Here is a 6,470-nt window from a genome sequence, read left to right as displayed (position 1 = left end):
GTAAGGTTGCACTCTTAATTTTCTATGTGGATGATATAGTCTTGACAGGTGATAACAATGAAGAATTGGAGAGACTGAAAAAGAGACTTGCAGCTAACTTTGAGATCAAGAATTTGGGTGCATTAAAATACTTTCTTATAATGGAGTTTACTAGATCCAAAGAATATATATTTGTGAATCAACGTAAATATGTTCTTGATTTACTTAGTGAAACAGGTCTGCTAGGATATAAACCAACCGAGACACCCATTAAGAGCGCAACCTTAAGCTGCAGCCTTCTAAAGATGAAGAAGTTCTGAATAGAGAGCAATATCAAAGACTTGTTGGAAGACTGATCTACTTGTCACATACACGTCCAGATATAGCTTTTGCAGTCAACATGGTTAGTGTTACAAGTGGAACTTGTCCCATATCGGATTTGGATGGGGTTGAAGTGTGTATAAATGAGTAGGTATGTAGTACTACCCAATAGTTTGAACTTTTGGGTAAATGGGCAAGCGCCCACTCGTTATAGTAGGTATCAAAGACAGACCCAGTCCTTAATCCGGTGTCACGCCAAGCGCCCGGCCCCACTGGAGGGCGTCCGGATCTGTCCCCGGGTAGGCAAGGTGTCCAACCACAACGAGAGCATTATGCGGGTTTAAGTGGCGGAGAATGTTACAAGTGGAACTTGTCCCACATCGGATTTAGATGGAGGTTAAAGTGTGTATAATTGGGTGGGTATGCAGCACTACCCAATAATTCAAGCTTTTGGGTAAATGGGCAAGCGCCCACCCGTTACAGTTAGCCAGTTCATGCATTCACCTGGACGACATCACTTTGATGCAGTTTACATAATTCTCAGATACCTAAAGGGAACCCCTGGAAGAGGTCTACTGTTAAAAAACTGTGGGCATTTGCAAGTTGAAGCCTATATTGATGTGGGTTGGGCTGGGAGTGTTATTGATAGACGGTCAACTTCTGGCTACTGCACCTTTGTTCGAGGTAACCTTGTCACCTGGCAGAGTAAAAAACAGAATGTGATAGCAAGAAGCAATGCAGAGGCCGAGTTTAGATAAATTGCTCATGGAATTTGTGAAGTGTTATGGATTAAGAGACTATTAGAAGAATTAAAGGTCTTTAATCTGTTACTTATGAAATTGTACTGTGACAATAAAGCGGCTATTTCGATCACTCACAATCCAGTGCTTCATGACAGAATAAAGCATGTGGAGGTAGACAAACACTTCATCAAGGAAAAGCTTAAAAACGGATTGATTTGTATGCCGTACACTCCTACTACCGAGCAAGTTGCATATGTGCTTACAAATGGACTTTTCACAAGACAGTTTGACAGACTAATTGGCAAGCTAGTTATGGAGGATATCTTCAAACCAGCTTGAGGGGGAGTGTTTAAAAAGAAAGATTCGGTAGTAATACAACCAAATATTATTAGTTGTAAATATAATATTTGGTGGATATTTGCTGTAAATAGAATATTGGTCAATACTGTAAATTAAGAAATTATTAATTAGGCCAGTTAACTATTGTAATCAGTTTTCTTATTTTGTGCTTGTATTCTCTCCTATAAAGAGAACCCGTGTAAACTTGTGAATATTGGGAGCTAATACAGAAAAAATGTTTTATTCCATATTTCTTTCCCTTTCAAGTTTATAATGTGGCTTGCTGGCGGTTGCACATATCAAGGGGGTTTACCAGGCAGCTACAAATCGAAAGGGTCGGTAGTTGTGAGGGTTCCAACATCATCAAAAAAAGAAAAAGAAAAAAACCCAAAATCCGATTATTCATCATCAAGAAATAGCATAAAGAACTAAACAACATTTCATCATTCAAATCAACAATTGTTATTAGTTTGACTATAGAAATCTTTATTTTTATTTTTTTTCATTCTTGTGTCCTACACAACACAATCAAGCTAAACAGCTGGAGGACAATTGACAAAAAAGTGCTACAACCAGCTGTTTCACTCTTCCAAATCAAAATTTTCTTCTCAGGTTAAAAAAAACTATAGATGCTAGAAACTGAAAAGAAAAGGGAAACTTCAATTTTTATATGTGTCACTTGTGTGTGTGTGTGTGTGTGTAGTACAGTAATGTGACGAAGAAAAACAATATATAGATTCAACCCAGAGAAATTATACTAAATAAATAAAAGACAGAACCTTTTGTAACTAGAAAATGCTTTCTAGTTACAAAATAGTGTGACAAGAGCTACTTATTGACCTAATTGCAGGAGCTCACAACTTTGTCAGCACTAGCTACATCAGAGTGTGTAGCATTGCTTTTTGAAAGAATATGATACACATACAAACATGGCATTTCAGGTACTAGCTAGTATCAAACAAACCAGAAAGCAAATTTTAATATCTCTATATGTATATATATATCAACTACTTGAAAGTTATGACCATGAATAGACTTTTCAAAAGGTTCACTCCACTTGATCAAGAGACCTTTAGAAAGCTGAGAAAACATTGAGTAGATGGTCTAATGGGAGCCAAACCCTTGCCTATTCTCATGTGTTAGATGGTCTAATGAGGTCTAAAAGTGGTTCACTACTATGTGCTATGGTGAGTTCATATTTCTGAAGTGGTAAATCTGTCATTTTGGTGAGCAGAGGTCAAAGCCATGGTTAGGCTCAAAATTTAATAAAGGAGGCATCAAGGAATGGATAAGGACCACATAATTGAAAGTGAACAGAGCTTATGAGCACCTCAAATGCAAATAATATACTATTATACCCTGCTAATGAGTCTTCTTTAGTTCAATTGTATTCTAACATATTTTGTTGCAGTAAGTGCATATTTTGTTGCAGTAAGTACTCTGTTGCCTGAATGGTTTTTCTTTATTTTCAGGAGTCCATGTTCGAGTCTTGCATCCTCTCCTCTAACCACCAATATTCTTGTCATAAAAAATAAAAAATAAAAAATTAGTGAGCAACTTTTAGAAGCAGACTGATGAAAATAGTCAGGTTGTTACAATTTTTTAATCATCCCATAGACCTCTTTTTAATTTTTAATATTTATTATTGATTTATTATTTTTTATAGAAAATCTCCCTAAAAAATATAGGAATAAAAAATAAAAATAAGAAGCAAGGATGGTCTAATTTCACTCCAAAAAATTGGTCTACCCTTTCTTTGCATTCTAAAGGAATAAGGATAAGATTAGGATTTTATTAAGAAAAATTAAGGAAAAAAATAAGAAAGCAAGAGAAAGATTCATACAATGTAGAAGAGTTCAGTTTTTGTGTGTGTGTTAAACAAATTAAAAAAAAAAAAAAAAAAGAAGATAAAACAAGAGTAGACAAAAGCCTGAAAATTGGCATAGAGAATCTGAGTTAGGGAAGGAAAAAGGAGTAACAAGCTCAATATAAAAAGAAATCAAATCATTTCACAGGCAAGTTACGGAAAATGGCACTTTTTTAATTATCTTATGATGTAAAGAGTTAAATAAAGCAAACAGGATTTTAAAAAAAAATTTGTGGGGTTGGTAGAAGAGACATTACAATATTATATACTCAGCTAGGACATGAATATTTTTTGGCCTCACTTTCAGAAAGATCCCAAACCCATGTCTATCTAATTCAATCACTTTATATGTGACCTCAAGAACTTGAAATCAGAACAGGTACTATAGGCCCTCTGTTTCTTTGAAAGGGTAGGAGTCATGCAATGATTAAATTAAGCATGGAAAAAAAGAGCCAAAACAAAGTGATACAGAACAATTGAGTGTGGATGAAGTGGGATGAAAATCCCCTTACCTGAATAATACATCATGTTCTGTTCAGTTAGAGTTGTAATTTATAAAAAGGTTGAGATATTTGTTAATCTTTTTGTAAAGTGCATTCTGAACTGACAGAACATGTCCTGTTATAAAACTGAAAATGATTCGGATCCAAGAAGAGTTTTATTTCCTCAGCAATAACTTTTCTTATCAATCACATTATTGTTTATGTTTTATGTCTAAAGTTATGTTTCGTTTTAAATTAAAGTCTTATTATTGCTAATTAATGCCTCGTATAAAAAGCAACTTAATTTGTAAGGAGTATAGATAGACTTATGCTGCTATGGAGAATATGAATTTCATTGAGTGAGCTAATGGATGCTAGCCTTGCTAGGTGCCAAAAATATTTGAAGCTAAAGCGTCTACTGAACCGGCGTTTCATATTTGATTTGAAGAAAAGATTCAAGACGTTGATTTGATATTCAAAATGCAATAGAAAAGCTAACGATGACTTTGGATTCTTTTTTTCATTAAGCTAACGTGACGACAAAGTTTGAAATGATTAAGAGTTGAATTTAAATGTCCGTGGACAAAATCATTTACGTAGGGATGACAATTTCTTTTGATCCGGCAAATTTTGGGACGGGGATAAATTTAGTGATGAACTCGTGCCGACTCCACCCCAGTTATATATGTACCTTTTAATTTTTTTTTTTTTATATAAATTATATATTTTATATTTTCAAGATTCTTGTTACTTTACTGGAAGTGTCCGTTAATATATTAATATTAATATTCACTTCTTAATAATTAAAAAATTTTATGCAGCTTATTTATCAGTCTAATTTGAGGACATTGGGTTAGTTTTTTTTATTACATAATATAATGGCATAACCCGGCCAACCCCTGCCGTGCCTTGCAATTAAATAGAGTACATGGGGTGGAGTCGATACTTTGCCTACGGAATAGGGGCGGAGATGGTATAGTAATTACAAATCTATTTCGGAATAGAGGCGGAGTTGATGTGATAGATTTTCTAATGGGGTGGAATATAATTTAGTCAAACCCGTCCTAACTCCGCCTTATTGCCATCCCTACATTTGAGGTCTGGCTAATGGCGTAAAAAATATAATTTTGGCCGATAAATTTTGATTTCAAAACTTGTTAATCGAATTGTAATTTTATTTTTATTGCAAGTCTTAGTCATGTGAGCTGAACAACAAGTGCCTCTGTTTAGTCGGATTAGATGTTCACGTCACTTAAAACAAGTATATTTGTGAGAACGCTTGTGACGCTGAGTTGGGTTGAGAAAGGTTGAAAACTAGATGAAGAATAATTTTTTTAATTTGGCTTGCAGAAAGTTCAACCGGTCAACTACTTTTAGGAATGGCAACGGGATTGTTTTGGATGGGTGTATTCACCTCCATTTTCACAATCGTTTAGAAACTCCCGTCTCGTCCCAGTCCAAAATTACTTAAAGAGGGTCTTTTTACCCCATTCCCGCCCCAATTAACTTTTTTACATCGTGCGTATTCGCCCTGCCTCGTTTAGTTCTAAAATTTATCCTCCTTTTTAAATGTTATTCCTCAAATACAATTATATAACTATTGAAAAAATTCATAAAAAATGGCCAATCAATAATTTAACATAAAATTCAAGGGTACGAGCGTTCTTAGTTAGTAGGGCTCTACCGCTCTCTTGAACGACTGAGAAAGTGAGTGAATGTGATATAGAATTTCTAGAGCTATCTATATATACTACTACCTCCGTCTCATTTTAAATGTCGGTTTCGGGAACTGTGACTCACAAAATTTCGAAAACCGTGATTCACGGTTCCCGAAACCGATATTTAAAATGGGACAGAGGGAGTAATAAAATAAGAGTAATTTAGTAACTTACCTACTTAAAAAAGATGGGGCGGGGCAGGGTGACCTCCTTCCACCCCCACTCTGAACCCGCGTGGATTTTCATTAGTAAATATCATTCCCGCCCAAATAAGTTAAACTACCTGCAATGTCCAACTAGTTGGAAATGTTTGATACATTTGGGATACTATATTATTAAATTGTTGAGATGTCCAATAAAATTTTGGCAAATCTGCGGCTCAATATACGTTAGATCGAGAGACATTTTTCAATGGCAGAGCCTTTGAGAAAATTATTAGATGATTCAGATCTACTTCACATTTGATGGGCTAATTTAATAAAAATTATCCGATCACAACATTTTGTAATATATTAATGCATTCATGTGAGTCCATTTTCTCAATGTGGATTTATATTTAAATGGCCCATCAAATATTAATAGTCCAAAATAATCTAATAATTTCTCAAGGTGTTTAGAGAGTTCTGATTGAAAAATCACACACTATAACAGGAGTGATTTTAGGATCATATTCTCAATTGTGATTTTAGGAATATATTCTAAGTTTTACACGAAAATACCTCTCAAACAGTTACCCTCTAACACCAACAGTTTTACTCTCTCTCTCTTACACCATGAAAGGCTTCGAATCTGAAAGGCTTCCCACAAGCCTTACCCTTCAGCTTAGCGGGCAAAAAGGAAGAGAAACCTGCTATCATACATACCAATGACCTGTTATGCTTGCACACCTAATTTTTATTGGTATGTATGCCTAGCCAATGAAAATCAATTTAACAATTAATTAAGAGTAATTTTTGCAGTTCTGGTCGTCAGGGAGCGGTTCTAGCAGCTCTTATTCCAGGCATCAATATAATAAAAATGC

This window comes from Cornus florida, unplaced genomic scaffold (genome assembly GCF_030987335.1).
Source record: "Cornus florida cultivar Cherokee Brave unplaced genomic scaffold, ASM3098733v1 CherokeeBrave_3.0.0_Hap2_Chr02, whole genome shotgun sequence".
Lineage (NCBI taxonomy): Eukaryota > Viridiplantae > Streptophyta > Magnoliopsida > Cornales > Cornaceae > Cornus > Cornus florida.
Note: the sequence above shows the minus strand (reverse complement) of the source record.